Raw genomic sequence first — 320 nt, forward strand, 5'->3', positions numbered from 1 at the left:
AAGGCGGCTGACGCCATTTTCTAGAGATAGTCTTAGTAACTAGTAGTTTAACTGTCTGAACCTTTACTGGACAAATTAGTAATTATGCAGTTGTAATATGAGAATTAAACTTTTATTTTTGTAGATGTTATTATGAGTAAACTATATCTCATGTATATTTTACACAATGTTACATCAAACACTAAATAAACCATAAACTGTCGTGGACACGCCTTGGTTTGTCACAGAACACAGAGGTCAAAGTTCAGATCAGAGCACGTTGATCCAGTGGTTCATGTTACGGTTTATTCAACAATTTTCCTTTGCAGAGCAGGTAAGAG

The sequence above is a fragment of the Poecilia latipinna genome, unplaced genomic scaffold, assembly GCF_001443285.1.
Source record: "Poecilia latipinna isolate Pla-1442-1.1 unplaced genomic scaffold, P_latipinna-1.0 Scaffold3044, whole genome shotgun sequence".
Lineage (NCBI taxonomy): Eukaryota > Metazoa > Chordata > Actinopteri > Cyprinodontiformes > Poeciliidae > Poecilia > Poecilia latipinna.